Here is a 15,986-nt window from a genome sequence, read left to right as displayed (position 1 = left end):
ACTGCTCTCACTTTCTGAGTGAAAGCTCCGCTCCGTTCCGCGCTCTCGACAATATTTGCATTATGCCGAAGCCGGGACGGGCTGTTTATCCTGAGCCGGCAGCCTTGGCTTTCTCTTTGCCTTCTCGACTTGGGATTCAGTCCTCATCCTCGTCATATTTTCAAAATCCCCCCTGCGCTCCTTTCGCCAGCGACAAAAACTACAAAGACAAATATTTAATTGAATTAGTGCAGCTAGCGTTAAGTTGACGCAGACAATGTGCAAGGCCACGCCCATTCCAGGGCTTAAATTTGAATTTCGTGTTTGATTCATCAACAGGTTCGTTACCGCTTCAGGGCATAAGATATGCCGCCTTCTCTCCGTGCAACGTAAACGTTATCCCTTCTACATTCTGCTGCTCACTTGGCTAACCATTCTTATGTTAATTTGTCAATTCCAGAAGGCAGAAGGCGTTTACGTCTACATATTTTGATAATTACGCCTTGGCTGTCAATTGACCCAAGCCCCGACCAGTTGTTTAGTCCTTTTTTGAGTCTCGTCCCTTTGGAGCCTGTCAATTTTGCCGTTTAAAAATATCCACTAGGCGTAAAAACCGCCCTCAGTCATAAACGGAGACATTTTGCGCGCATTGTTGAGCTTGGGCTTTTCCACCTCCGCGAACGAAAGGCTGGCAGGCACCTTTAATTAGCATAATTGGTGACATTGAAGCGGGACGCGGACAAGCCATCAAAGCATTATGAATGTGCTCAAAAGCCAAGCCGCAATGGAACAAAAATATTCACTGCTAATTAAATGTCGGGCCTAATCAATTAGCAGCTCAACCCCGTTCACTGGCCAAAGCAGGCCAAACAACTAACGAAGCAGATGAGCAGATGGGCAGATGGGCAAACCAAAATTGAACAGAAAACGCCTGAGTTAAGGTTTAAATTTTACATTAGACTAATTCAGGACGTAAATTGCCGAGTGTCTGGGCTGCATACGAAAGTCCGGGCCCATTCTCATCCGCAGGTAAGTGAAAATTCAATTTAAATTGATGTCGACTGCTCGGGCCGTGGCGGGGAGGGAGGTGTATAGTATATGCCATTTAAGTTAAGTACCCTGGCCACATACTCACCCGCTCCGGCTCGCACTTGGGCGTTTTGCGGGAACGTAAAATGGCTAACAAGTGGCCGGGCATTTGGGTCTTGTGGCCACACGGCTGCCCATGACTGCGAAATCAGCGCCGGCAGCCGCCAAAACAGCAACATTTTTAAAAATTCATAAAAAGGCCTTAGTCGGCAGTCGGCAGACAGCGGCAAGTGAAAGAGAGAGAGAGAGAGAGAGAGAGAACGAGAGAGAGAGAGATATAGAGTTTTGGGCACCTTTGGCGTTTGGTTGCGGTTGTGCTTTTCCGGGCACCTTCATTTTTCAAGTGTGTTTCAATTTTTGCACTTGCTACCCAAGACCCGCGTCGAAAAAACCCACCCACCTTCGAAGTAACCGCCTGTCGGTGGTAATGAAATTACAATTTTTATAGGCCAGGCCATGAAAAATAAATGAGACTTAAGCACATTGCCGGGCACTGACTGAACCTAAGCTGTTTGCCGGCCTGGAAGTTCGGACAGGAGACGGAGATCCCTGGTTGGGCGCCACATATTCGTGGGCCATTCAACAAGTCCGGGCCGCCCTTCGAGGCCTACGCATGGATATAAATATCCTGGCTCGAATCCCAGTTCTGATCAAACGAAAACTAAAGTTTAAACCTTTTCTGTTTCGCATTTGGGGTATATGGGTAAGGTATCTCGACTGTACTCCAGTTTTGTGAGTGGTATGCGCATTGTCCATACCCTTGCCGACGGGTCAGAGTTTCAATTAACTTAAACAAGTTTCCAATTGGGAAGGAAAAACGTTTTCGGTCGGTCCCTTTTAACAATTTCCCTTTACCACTCAAATGAAATTTATGCTGCGCCCAAATCGTTGCCTACTTTGAAGCGCAGCGGGCGGGGAACGGAGAACTGAGCACTGAACACTGCGACCACATTTAGTTTAGTTAAGTGCATTTGATTTGGCCTCTAAATACCCTCGGGGCGGGTTAACAGCATGGAATTGCAATTTATTGGATTATCTATCCGTGACAGCCCAGATATGCCAGGGACAATAATCGCATTATGCGGCCAGCTTGGTTCATTACGAACACAAAGGCATAGTAGTACATATTTGGCCATTGGTCAACTGGGCCAATGACCTCGATTGGCAATTGAATTTCGGCACAACAAATTCCTTTCACGGTCCCTGTCACGTCGCATTGTTGGGCGTTTTTAATTAGTTGTGTCGTCAGTTTCCGATTCGAACTGGCCTCGGCATTGGCATTTAATTTAATCACGCACAGTATGCCGTATACCGTATACCGTATGCCGTACGCTGTATGCCGTCAAATATTTGAGCAGCCAAGGCAGTGGAAATTGCGTATGCGCCATGTGGGCCGGGGACTCAGACCATTGTCTGACGACCTCGGAATCCTGCGGGAGACAATGCTGCTGCTGCCGTCGGCTCGCAAATGTGTTGACGCATTTTACAATACACACTGGGACCTGGTGGAGCATGGAGTGTGCGTAATTATGAATTCCATAATCATTTCGTTAATATGCGCAGCACGCAGGATAAATTGCAGCAAAGACGAAAGCAAAGGCAAAGGCAAGCAATTCGAGGCCTCTGGAGTCGCAGGCGGGCTGCTCGTTTCATGTGCGCTAATCCGGCGGGGAATTAAAAATAATTTGGGTCGTTTTGGTGTTATGTTCCCCTGCCCCACCCTTCTGCCGCTCCTCTCCCAGGACCTTTATCCTTTCTCCAGCTGCCGCTTGTTGTTTGCCATTTGCCGTTTGCCATTTGCTGGCAGGTGTTTGCCTCGGCTCCCCAGTGCGTGTGTTGATTATGGCTTAATTTTTAGTAATTATATTAACATGATTAAATTTGTTTGTGATTTCGCAGCCCTTGTGGTGTGCCAAAAATTATGGAAAATACCTGGCAAGGGACTATCAAATGGAATTAACCGATATCGCAAATTTAGCTGACGCATAATTAGACCGAGTAATCCAATATTGAATGTTAACACTGCGGCCGGCATTAGTTTAGTGCGATATTTGGCTTCCGCCAGGCATTCATCCCAATACAATGCAAATGCGCTGTAGCAGAGCCCCGGGAAATTATTTTAATAAACCAGCGATGTTTCCTGCTGCCTCATGTGTGTTGGTGTGTGTGTGTGTGTGTGTTTGTGTGTGTATGCCTTCATGTTTCGGGGTGTGGGCGAGCGTGCTTTGTTATTAATTAAAAACGCACATGTGCAACTCATTAAATGCTCACAATTTGCAAATTCATTTTTATTTTTATTGACTCGCCCATAACGCGTTATTATGGCAAGTAGCTAACGGTTTGTTCTCGCCCATTAAGGAACAGCCAGCGGCCAAGTGGCGATGGCAGGGGTTTCGCGGGGAGGGGGTTGCACAAAAAATAAATCTGAAATTATGCAATTAAAATCGCACGTTCCGCAGCCAAAGCGCCCAGAACAAAGGCAACACGAACGGTGGCAATAAAAACAATCACACGCAGAAGCACAATGTTTTCCAAAATGACTATCAATTATCAATTCACTTACCAAATACGTACAAAATATTTAATATTAAAAACAAATTGTTTTAGCAACATAATTTATTAACAATAAAATCATCATAGAACACTCAAATTCCAATTAAATGAGTCGAAATTGCATTTTCATGCCATTTGAAAGACGACCAGAAATTTTTTTCTTCTTGTGTTTTATTTAAAAAAAAAAATAAGAACCGCCCTATTGTTTGTATTTTAAGCTGTTAGTCTCTAAATATAAGACAGTCAATTATAACATTAATTTAAGTGCTAAATCATACAATTTTCAGGAAGGGAAACGTAGAGATTTATTTGTAAAAAATGTTTACTGTCTCAACTTGTTTTTCTAAACATGAAAAATGATTACATTTTTTTATGATTTCCATATGACATTTTGTAAGTGGCCCATTATAAAATGGTTTTCTGGATACATATATGCCCCGTTCGGCAAAGGCAAACGACGGGGGCAATAAGGTAAAAGCGCTGGGCGGCAAATGGGTTAAAAAGTGTATTAATTCCGTTTTAAACGCAAGCTCGCGTGTCAAAGGAGGGGCCCAAATGGGCGGACTGCGGCCAAGTGGGTGCGATGGCTACTTCATCGCCCCGTCCAACCAGTTAGTGGCCTGCATGTGGGTGGTGGTGCTGAATGCCAGCGGGTGGCTCAGTTGCCGTGACAACTACCTGCGAGTCGCGAGTGTGAAATGCAGCTAACGGGGAAATTCGCAATATTTTCGAATTACCGGAGAAAGTATGCAAGAAAGCGGGAGGGGTGTAAAAGAATGAGCTGCGAATCGCTCGCCGGGTATCATAAGTTGGCTGAACTTTGCGCAAGTCGATGACTTGTGCTCTGTAATTGCGAGCACTGGTCCTTGGTCCTTGCAGGACTTTTCAGCCAACAGCTTCTCGCAGTTGTCGTTGTCATATTGGCGCATTGCTTTGTGCTGCTGCGCTTTTGTGCTACGCTGAACAAAACTAAAGGAAATAAAAATGTTTTATTGAAGTAATAGCAGATCATATGTCGGATTTCTCAGAAATAATATCGTTCTCTATATCTTGTATTAGTTTATGTAACTGAAAACTCCTAACTGAAAATCAATTTCTGGATATTTCAAAACATTTGTTTGAAATGACTACACCCACAAAATAACAGTAAGTTTAGTTTTAATAAGTGTGCCTTGAAAATAAACTACCGACAGTATTTAAGTAAAAGTATTAATTCAATTCTAAATAATATAACCCATTTACATTTCCGTTTCATTTTTATATCGAAGAGTTTAAAACTGTAGTCTAAGGCCCTATTTTAAAACTACATATTTTGTATTTTGATAATTTCGTGGTACTTGTTTAACACTCTTATGTTATTGAGAAATTTTTCATATCATATAGTTTAAAACTCATGTAACAATAGTTAATTTTTTATGACAATTTTTTGTTGGGTGTAGGGATTTTACTTTTTTACCTTTTCTGCAATTTCTTTGAATGTAGTCTATTTAGTAGTTTTTGGATAATAGCAGTTTCAAAGTGTATGATGAATGTCCGTTTCACAAATGAAAAAATATCCAATCGATCACTGCATTAGATCTGGTTTCTTTCGGTGTGCATTGGCTGCCCCCGATGCAGTTCGTTATAGCATACGCAACTCATAAATAACGCAGGGGTCGCAAAAGGGTGGCGCTGGGTATACTACGGAAGGGGGGGATTTCGGAGGACGTGAGCCCCCCACACCACCCCACGGCAAGTCGAGCCAAGCCACGTACTTGCACTTTTGCCACTTTTCTACTTACTTGCCGGAGACGGCTCGTGTGTGTGTGTGTGTGTGTGTGTGTATGTGTGTGTGTCTGTGTGTGTGTGTGTGTGTGTCTGTGTGTGTGTGGCACTTCAACTCTAATATAAAGTTTGCACTCGAAATGTGCTGCCAGCACTTTTTGGTATTACGCAAAGTTTTCGCAACCTCCCGCGGGGCAGCTGTGTGAGAGGTGGGCCAATAGGATGCAGTCAGGATACGGAATCCGGGTTAAGGGATACGGGCTACGGGCTACGGGCTACGGGCCACAGGATAGGGAGTACCAGCTAGCTGATTCCCACGGAGAGCGAGAAAAAATTAAATTGCTCGCAATTTGCACAGTTCAATGCGCTTTAGCTAAGAGAATTCTCGCACAGATTTTCATAACTTAGAGATGTGCAGTCAATGTCTTTGAGGGCTGCCGCCTGCAACTATTATATTCGATGGAAAGTTGTGGCAGGCGTCGCCTGTCATGTGAGTGGGTGTGTTCACTGTACAGGTGTGCCCCGTACAGGTGTGCGGAGTTGTAAACTAACGCAATGACAAACGCAATCACAATAAGAAATTTCACAGTTAGTTAAGTTTGTCTTCTTGGGGTTTTGTTTTGTTTTTCACTGTTCTGGTGCGATTCTCACCTGGAAATTTATGCTTCCCTATACTTGTACAGTATATATACATATATTTCTGTGTGTGTGGGCGGCACACGCCTTTGTTCGCTCCACAAATATGCATAAATAAGACCCACAATTTCCCCACTGCTCCCTGCAATTACAAAACATTTTCGGCTTCCTATCCTGCTTCTGCTCAAATGATGAGAAATTATCATTAAGACGAGCAGGCAAACTCCCCTCTTTTTTCGCCAAAAGGGCAATAAATTGCGACTCAACCGAAAGTTAATAAAAAAAGTTCAATAAAATCGAAAAGGGTGCTGATTTTGATGCCATGGGAACTGGAAAGGGACAACGAACCCTCATCATAGTTCATTAAATGCGTAAAGAAATAAAAGAAATAAAAAAAACGAATTTCCCAAAAATATTCCATAAAATTCAGCCTATACCCGCCCACTCAAAAAAAAGGGGGCGTGGAGCGGCCTCACACACATAAAAGCATTTATTTTGTCTGCTGCCGGTATTGCATTAAAGCATTAAAGCAAAGGCAAACGGAAAAGCGTCCCGGCGAGCATAAATAAATTTTGTTTTATGCGTCAATAATGATGAAGTTATTACGACTCTATTAGAAGGCAGGCGAACTTCAGGTCCTCATCCTTTTCCGCCCTCCCCTTCCACCTCACACTCCGAAAAGGCTGCATTAAAAAAGTTTATAAAAAGCGTGGGGAAGAAGGGGCGCAACACACTCACCTCTAGGACCTCTGGAAATATATAAATATATATACATACTTGTGTATTAACCGCAACCTCGCCCTTTTGTCCGACCCACTTAAGCGACGCCGAAACTTTTTTATTAAACCGTGCAGTCGCAGTCCGGCTAATAGATGAGGGCCATGAGCCGGGATGAGTCGCCGGATTCGGCTAGGGATAGCGATAGACAGGGATAGGGATACCCGTAAGCAGGGTCACTTTCCAAAATGGCCGCTCGGCTGCGCTTAATAAAATTTATGATTTCGATGCACGGCTTTGACAGTTCAAATTAAAATGGGTGCGGCCCCCTGAGCACCGGAGCGGCCAGGTGGGGACATTGGACTCGGTGGAGGCGGAGGATGCTGAGCCCCAAAAACTTGATGGCCAAGAAAGTGGAAAGCCAAAAGTTAAATACAAAGTTGGGCGCACAAATTGATAATGTTGGGCCACAACTCATCTCCTCCTTTGGTCGGTGGGTGGGACACAATGCAAAAACTGACATGGCAGCCGCACAATATGAAAGATTATGGCATGCAGCGCAACCAGCGCGGAACGAACTCTTCGGGCAAAGGAGCAAGTGAGTGGATTAAGGGGAGAGGAAGTAGTGCGGAGGGCTTGGCTCCTTCACCGGAAACGGCCAAGACGAGGACGACTTGAGGAGGAAACGCCGCTGCCATCAAATCATTTTGCAAGCGGAAAATGGCGCTTGACAACGTACTCAGGCCCCCGACGAGTCATTGTTGTTTGCCATCGGGGCATGGCCAGCATTTGCGGAGCTCCATAAAAAATTGCAAACATTTCCAGGCAAATCAGGAAAAACTCCACTCAAATAGTTGCGACCTTACAATTACCTTGAATTGAATATGTAACGGCGGGATTTGCTTTTCAATTTCGACACTTTTTTTAGAGTGCTTTTCATTTCAAGGGACGATGTTAAAGTAATGATATTTTATGTGATTAAATGTAACAACTCTAAGGGCCTTTATAAGCTGTACTTTATAAAACATTTTAAACATTGTATATAAAATCATATCTGATCTTTTGGAGAACTACAATAATTTTTATAAGTTTTTAAACTTATATTTTATGATATATTTAGGTATATGTTTAAAGGTACTTATTAATTATTATCATAAATTTTTCTTTTTATTAATTAATTTAAACTTGTATTTTATGATGTTTTTATGTATATGTTAGCATAAAAATAACTTTATAGGTATTTAATTGAATACGAAAATAAATTATACTCTTAATTAAATTTCCTCATCGAGCTTATGCTTAATATTACTTGTTTTTAGAGGTTTATATTGAATCATTTTTCTGAAATGAGGAGAATTTTTGGAATACTTGAAGCACGCGAGTAGTAAGTAATAGTAATCGGAACACACTGGAGAAGTCTTAGAAATTGTTCGGCCAGCTCAGCCGGGGAAAGCACATAATCAGCAGGGACATGGACATCGACATGACTGGCTGTCCGGGCGGGACTCGCCGCTGACCAACGGCCACGTTTCGTTGCGCTTAGTTATTTTATAAAAATTTCTGGTCTTCATTTTTTTTTTTTGCCGCTTGCTCGTCCTTGCTCCCTGGTCTTGTCTTCTTGTTGGCTCCGCCATTCAGCACGTTCCTCTGTTTGACTTTCATAAACTTTTAACGACTTTTGCCTTTGCCGCCAAGGCTTACATGTGGCAGAAGCGAGCTGAGAGCGGCGCTGAGAAAAATTGTTCAAAAACTTTCCACTTATACCTATTTGTTTGTAAGTAATTTTGCCGCTCCCCCATCCGTCAGGGCCATCATGGCCAACATGACCATCATGGCTATCATCGGTCAGACGAGCCGAGCACGCTTCATTTGCCGCCTTGCTGCCGCTCGATTGATCGGGATTGAAGTTCATCTTGTCCGGTGCTAAATGCCGGATTAATCTGCACTCCTGACTCCAATCGAATGCAACTCCTGCAGAATAACCAAATTAAACACCACGCAGATGCCGGTCAACACAAGAGGATGTCGGAGAAAAGGCCTTGCGGGTGTGCATTCATCACGTATTTATATGCCGACTTGATTCTGTGGCTGTGTCATCCCAGAACACTAAAATATTTACCCTTGGTCAAATATTTTCACCACTACACTTTCATCTTTAAAATAGCTTGATTTAAAGAACCATAAGACAAGTGTAGTTCGCCTTCTTACAAACTATGCCAGTTAGTTAATGCTAGTTATAGGCTTAATTTATTAAAATGCTTAACCTTTGTTATAGGTTGAAGCGCTATATCTTTGCACAAGTACCCAAAGTACTAGGCGTGAAATGTGGTTTTAAGACTGTAATTTTGGCAATTTAAAATTTTATGGACATTTAGAAAACAAATGATTTTATATTTGTATTTCATTTAAAAAAGCAACAAACATCTTTGTTGTGTGAAAGTAATCTCCCAAATTAATCTTAAAAAAGATACAATTTAATAAGTATAAAGTTGAGGTTGGTTTAAATTTGTAAAAGTGTTATTTTAGTTCGCAGTTGAGCGAGCTTAATAGATATGGGATACCATAAATTATTGTCAAAGTTCTTTATTTTAAGTTTGTAAAAATCTTAGATTTGTACGTAGTTGAAAAATAAATTATTTTTGTGGCACCTAATAAACAAATATTTTCTTATTATATGATGCCACAAATTATTGTGAAAGCTTCTCAATCTATATCAAGAAATATACCTAGGTTTTTTTAAATTTATCATAATCTCAGACTTCCAAACAGAAGAAAAATAAATGGATTTTGAAACACCCAATAAACAAATTTAGTTCAAACAGCACGTTGCTTATTGTTTGATACTACAAATGGTTGTTAAATTTGGGGAGTGCGAAAGGCAGCATTTTCGGATGCGGTCGAGCAGTCGGTCTGCTGCTAACCCAATGACCCCATTCCGAGTGCGGATCGTGTGACAACATGGAGCGTGGCCGTGGTCCTTGCAATTAGTCAGTGCCGGGGGCAAACTGCTGCTCGTCTCCACTCCCCTCCACTCCCATCCATACCACTCCGCCGGACGTTGGCCAGTGGCCACAAATTAAATCATATAAATGCACAATTATTTAATGTCAGGGCGGAAGAATCGGGAGCGAGACAATAAATTAACATTGTTGTCGACCCGGCGGCATGAGCTGCGGCCAAGTAACAGTTTCGTATATATTGAAAATACGCGTGGAATAAATGTAAATTAAAATACATAATTTATGTGTTTTTTGCAATTATTTACAAAGAGACACATTAAAATGGCCAGAGAGATAATGCGGAGTGCCGCTGGGGAAGGTCACTGGGTGAGTGGGTGGTTTTCCGAAGGGGGGGCCGTAGTGGGGCAACAACAGTCAATTGCTCATTTGGTTTTGGCAGCACGCAGCTGCTGGCCGCAACAATGAAGTCCCTGCGGACCAATGAATGCGTAATGGCCAACACACACACACACACACTGCCGTTTGAGTGGGTGGCAGTGGCCCTAATTGTGCGTGTGTGCGAAAACCGCCTTATCAGAACCGCCGAGCGGGTGTCAGGTCTCAACTGAAAGTCGCTTATCGTGTGCGCAGCTGACCCCTTTGGCGCTCCACTGCTGATAATTATATAAATTAAATGGCAGCCCTACTGACCCGGCTCGAATTACAGCCCATTACGGCCCATGGCTAAAACTACATCTACATCTACACGCCTATCCTTATCCATATCCCCAGAAGGGTTTAAGGTAACTCAATCGAAATGTCAAAGTCACATGAGCTGCGAAATCGTGCAAAATGCATAAATAAATTTCCTTTAAGCGTCAGGTGAAATGCCAACAATAGGGCAATCGCAATCTGTGACAAACACTCGCGGTGGTGCGATTGAGCGATTCGGTGGTTCGCTGGGTTGGTGGTACGGTGGGTTGGTGGTTCGGTGGTTCGGTGGTGCCGCAGTACCGTGATACCAAGCCAGTGTTACTGTAACTCGAGCTTAGCAGCTCATGAATATCGTGCTCATGCAAACGGGTAACGAGCTGTCAGAGATTAAGTTGCAAGCGTTATTTTTTATTATATTTAGCGAGGAAGGGGAGTTTCAAAACTGGGTGAAGATAAGGGGCAAAAACACACAGCCAAGGCAACAGGAAAAGCAAGAAAAAGCAACATTTTGCATATGGTTAAGAGGGTCGGTTGGTTGGTTGGTCGGTTGTTCGGTTGTTCGGTTGTTCGGTTGGCTTGTTGGCAGGGGGGCGGAGAGGAGGGACTGTTGCCAACGAGCCAAGGCAAAAATCGTTTTGACCAGCTCGCTGGCAAACAAACAAGCCGGGGCGGCAAAAAAAAGGACCCCTCGAAACAGGCGAAAGGCAGATGAGAAAGCGCAGCAAGCCGAAACGAACACTTTTGCGGGGCTGATCAGCGGGGGCGGTGATTGGGTGGCGGACTTGAGGCAGGTCAGCACCATCCACCATCCGCCATCCACCATCCACCATCCGCCATCCTGGTGGCCAAGCCAACCCCGCAAAAAAAGCGTCCACCCCTCGGCCCTGAGGACACAGTTGCAAGCGAATTTATGCGCTTTGTTAAACAGCAACAGCAGTGGCGGCGGCAAAAGAAAAAATATGGCAAAACGAGAAACAAGCAATCCGCGTTGCATTCGAAAGAGGGGCTTGGGGCGTGGCAGGGAGATAGAGAGGTATAGGGTCTGCATAAATAACACTTTCCCATCCCATGGCCCGCTACCCCATGCCATACAAATGAAAATCGTGTTTGCGTTGGGTGTAAAGTGGCATGTGTAGTGGTGGACGGGTGGACGGGTGAACGGTTGGACCAAGCCGGTAAGCAGGCAACGTTTTCGCTTCGTTGTTGCTCCTTGTGATTTACAACAAAACAAATATGCTGGCAGGACGAGGATGGGGACGAGAAGCCGGATGAGATGGAGTCACGGCTTACCCTCACCTTGGCACTCGGCTCTCCGACTGACTGATTTACAAGGCTGCAAGTTGAGATTGCATGACGCTGGGTAAATAAAATAAACGCCAGAGGGTTCGTAAGCTGGCCAAAGGGGTCCAAAGCAAAGCGATGGCAGTTTCGCATTTCGCATTTCGCATTTCGTGTCTTGGGCGGCTGCCTCGAAATGCAATTCCCGTTTTCGCATTTCGCGAAATAATTAAAAGTTAAGGAAAACGACTCGCCGGCGGCCATCAGATGCAGGTTCAGGTCCAGGTCCAGAAAGACACCCAGACAACGATGTGATCAGAATGAGGAGGAGCTGTACCTGGAGTTGGAGCCAAATCAGTGGCAGGAGGCCATCATCCAACTATGTTGTGTGCCAGTTAATTGCAGTGTTCGCCTGAAGCCGAGCAGTTGTCAAGGTTGCTGCTAAAAAACTCAGCAGGAAGTTGCATGCCTTCGATAGCTTTTCACATGCCCACATGCACATGCACACGCACTTGCATGGAGGGTGGAGATCGGCGTATTTATCAACGGAAACCATAAATAAATGCCAGCCGCATATTTCACACAGCACCGAAAACACACACACGGCCGGCACATGTGACATATTTTTTTATCTCTTTTAATTTACAATCACGCTCATTGCGAATTTTAATTGTTGCATAAACGAAGCAGACAGCGGCAGGACAACAGGATAAGGCAGCTTTCCCTGGCAGTTGTCTGCCGTTCCCCTTCTTTGATTATCAGGAACAGATTGAGGGCCATGGGAAAAAGGAGGTCAACATAAGGGGGTGGCAGTACGGATACGAGCGCCACACCCAAATAATGTGACAGAATTGCTTTTAAAATTAATTTCACCTTGCAGTCACAAAAATTAACCCATAATATCCTTAAAGTATAGCTCTGCTTTTTATAATTTATGTTTGCTATTAAAGCCCTTATTAACATGTGCCAAATATTTGGGAAAATCGTGGCCCTAAAATTTAACAACTGTATACTTCCATTGCAAACAATTAAGCAACATAAGTAAAAGTTTTAAAACATTTTGATATACATATAAAAGTTGAACTATAATCCGTCCAGAACAGATTGCTGGTTTCAACACTGGAAATAAATTCTCTTAGCCACTGCTAACAATTAAAAAGTTTAGCAAAGGCAACACTATATATATATTTGATATACACTGGTAAAAAATCCAAATGTTTTGTATTGAACTTACATTTTTTCGAATGAATATGAATATGAATATAGATATGAAAATATTAAAAAATTGTTTAATTTTTCATTTGCCTTTTTGTTGTATTTGATTTAGATATCTGAAAATTTTTTTTTTAACTTAAGCCACATCAACTGAAAGGCATTTAAATCTAATATTTTACACATTACACACTAAAAAGACTAAACAAGAGGAAATAATTTACAAAATATTACTTACAGTTTAAAGTTACTGCTTATAACAAGTTACCAACTCGACTTAACTCTCAAAGTCTTGCCCACAAAATTGAGTATTCTTATAAAGAAGATTGTGGCCATTCTCGAAAGTAAAGAAGATTATTGGCTCACCAGCGTGGAGCGCTGAAATTAAGCTGAACGGGAAATGCAGCTCTGACATCAGCAGCCATTTCTCATAACCGGAAATCGGAGAGGAGAGGCAGAAGGATTCGCCGGAGGATTCGAATTATATGGATATGGTCGAGGGGGTGGGGAGGGGAAGGGGGTGGGGAGGGGAAGGGGGTGGGGAGGTGGGTCGAGCTTCTTGGCATGAAATTTATGTTTTCCTGCCATAAGTGGCACGGCGTGGCGAAACGGAGCCAGTTCGGCAGGGGGCGTGGCCAGAATTTGTGGATGTGGTCAATGTGCTTGACAAATTGGTTATTGTTATGGTTTTTGCGGATAGCCATCGCCCCATCGGGGCCTGGTTGCGACACAGGGACTCTCCTAGATTCCATTCCGAGTCCATAAGGCCCGGGCGCTAAATATGTCTGCTCATTATTTTTAGGCTACGTGCGGGCCGCCGCCTCGGGTACTTGACAAAAAAAGGAAATGTCGCGCAAATGCGGCCTCGTTAATTGTTTTGATTAATGAACGCTCCCCCGACCTCACGTTTCTGCGGGTGGTTGTAAAGTGTGGATTAGGATTGGGATTGGGATGGGGGTACTCCGAGATTCGAGTGGGATTACGAGGGCAAGCTTGGTCTCTCCCATATTACAGTTGCATGTGCGACCGACCGACCGACTGAACGACCGACCGACCGACCCCTTTGGCGACCTGATTCGACCGGGCTCAAAGCGCAGGTCGTCGGCTCGACCCGCTGTTTATTCGATTTTGTCGTGCGCTGAATTTTCTCAATTTGCACTATTTTGCTGGGCTCTTCTTCCACATGCCACGCCCACCTGCTCGGCCCGCTGCTTTATTTACTTTTCTGATTTTTCAATTAATTTAATGCAGCAGTTTGGCGCTTGTTGCATTCCCTTTGCTTGCGTGCTGAATTTTCCCGAACATGCACGCACTCACTGCGGCTGTAATTAGAAAATTGTGGCACTTTGTTAGCCCGTGGTCCACATTCTATCAGAGGGACAAGTGTGCAATTTCAGCCATTTGCGCAGCGGCTAAATTAAGCAATTTGCCAGGAAAGCGGCAGTCTAAAAAGCCACTTTAAGTTTAAGTCGATAGGGATTGAGGAATGGAAATTTTTTAATTTCTTCATTTCAAAATTTTTTTGACTTGTCATTTTAAGTATAAAGTATATACAATTTAAACAACATCATTCGGAGAGTCGAAATAGCCATATAAGTCGAAACGAGAGGGATCGGACGACTAAATCATATAGCTTCCAAGGAAACAAAATGAAAACATTTTAAAGTGTTTAGTAATTTTTCGTCACAAAAATTTGATATCAGAAATGTTTTATGTTGGGTGCAATCGTCACGACATTTTTACCTCGTTAAGGGGTGTTTTTGTTTGACAGAATTAAGTATTAAAACGCAAGCCCAGCACGGGTATCTGTTGAAGTGGGAAGTGGGCAGTGGGCAGTGGGCAGTGGGCAGTGGAAAGCGGGAAATGGAAAAGGAGGAGGAGGAGTTCCTACGAAGAGAAGTTAATGCCACTTCAGCTGGCAGCTGGCTGACAACGTCCAGATACCACGATGGCGATGGCGATGGCGACGACGTTGCATGCATGCCACGCGCCGGAGCTGGAGTTGGAGTTGGAGGCTCGGCTCTGTGACAACAAGCGCTTGACAGCCGGGCAGTTGGGCAGTCAGCCAGTCACCCAGTCAACCAGTCACCCGGAGTCTCCGGCTGACCCGGAGTCCTAAAGTCCGGCAGCCTCGGATGCGGAGGAAAGAGAACGTCAGCTAAGTAAGCGCCCCTCGCTGGACATGTGCACTAATTGCGGCCGCTGGCCAGCATGTTAAAATGAAATGGATTTCCATCAACAATTGGCCAGCGAAAAGGGCTCAGCAGGCAAGCAAAGCTCGACCCCCCCCTACCGCTTATCCCGCATGCGTCCAGAGCGATCTTTGCTGCAAATGGGTTAGGCATTTTAACTTATGATGGATTATGGCTTCAGCCGTGTGTGCAAAGTTGGCGCTCGCACTCGTAGTTGTTTCAGCTGCTGTTATGGCAACGCTGAAAGCCCGGCCACAATGTCCCGCATAATAATGCGATTGCCGAGAAGTAGACCATGACTGGAGCACGGGCTTACGATGCAGCGGTTCACATGCAGTTGGCCAGACTCCTTGCCATTGCCCCATTCCCCAAGCTACCACATGGAGCAGCAACTACTGCTCTGCGGGAAGGCGAACACATGCTGCCACGCGAGGGGAAATGCGGCATATACAGAGAGACCAGTGAAGGACACTACCCCAAAGTGGATGTGGGTGTGCGGGCAACAAGTGTGTGGGTGAGTGGGTGGGTGAGGGAGTGGGTGGGTGAGTGGGGTCCTTGGCAAGGACAAACCAAAGTCAAATGCTGGCCACAAAAATTGAAAAACGGTGTGGGAAATGTTGACATGGGAGACATGAGAGAAGCCAAACTGAAAGAAAATTATGTAGATTACGTTATTGTACATGGGAAATCCTTGTAGGACACACTACCGCACACACACACATAGACACAGACACACACCGATGCACACAGATACGCTTGGAGGGCAAGCAACAGTGTGCAATAGAATCGAACAATTGGCAACTGGAGGAGCCGAATCCGTGGATGTTGGACAGGCAAAGGAAGTAGGGGACTCCCCCAAGTTACTGGTCGATGTAGCAGTCCAAAACGACAACTTCGTTGACGCTTACTCCAC

This window comes from Drosophila gunungcola, chromosome 3R (genome assembly GCF_025200985.1).
Source record: "Drosophila gunungcola strain Sukarami chromosome 3R, Dgunungcola_SK_2, whole genome shotgun sequence".
In the NCBI taxonomy this organism is placed as follows: domain Eukaryota; kingdom Metazoa; phylum Arthropoda; class Insecta; order Diptera; family Drosophilidae; genus Drosophila; species Drosophila gunungcola.
The sequence above is the reverse complement of the archived record's forward strand: the minus strand, read 5'-3'. Positions refer to the sequence as shown.